Here is a 778-nt window from a genome sequence, read left to right on the forward strand (position 1 = left end):
TGTGTGTGTGTGCTCTTTCTCTTTCTCTCTCTCAAAATGAATGAATGAATGAATGAACTTTAAAAATTGTATATTTAGACTTTATCAATAGTGGAAGTAAAGCTATGTGAAAAGTAAGGAATTCAATAACACTTAATTTGACCCCAAATCTAAAGAGGTTTGAGAAAAGTAGAGGATTTCCTTAAACCACCCTCAAATTCAAGCCCAAGTAATATACAGGTGAAATAGTTCTTTCCCTACTGTTCTTGGGACTACAGGTGGTCATCTTGCTGGCAGCTAGTAGATGACATTGTTCTAAAACATTTTCTCTGCAGGCCCCCCAAAATCTTGACTTGGTGCACAGAACGGGTGGGCAATGAGGGGAATCACCATTTACTGAAAACTTACCACATGTCCAGCTTTACTAAGGATCTCATTTGTTTCCTATTTTGGCTTTATAATAATAGTTAATACTCATTGAGTACTTACTCTATGTAGGTACTTTACATGGATTAACTCAATAATTCCTCACACCAACCCAGGGAAGTATTTTTGTCACCTCCAATTGATATAAAAGGATACCAAAGGCACACAGAAGTTAAATATGCTCTAAGTCACACAACTTGTAATTGGTGGGGCCAGTATTCAAATCCAGGTGGTGTGGATTCCAGAGTGCAGGGTTTAACCTGCCTCCCTAGAGGATAATTATTAGCTTTATTATTACATAGGAGCTAAGGTTTGATAAATCAAGTGACTTTCCAGAGGCACCTGGGTGGCTCAGTCGATTAAGCGTCTGACT

The sequence above is a fragment of the Leopardus geoffroyi genome, chromosome X (genome assembly GCF_018350155.1).
Source record: "Leopardus geoffroyi isolate Oge1 chromosome X, O.geoffroyi_Oge1_pat1.0, whole genome shotgun sequence".
NCBI lineage: Eukaryota > Metazoa > Chordata > Mammalia > Carnivora > Felidae > Leopardus > Leopardus geoffroyi.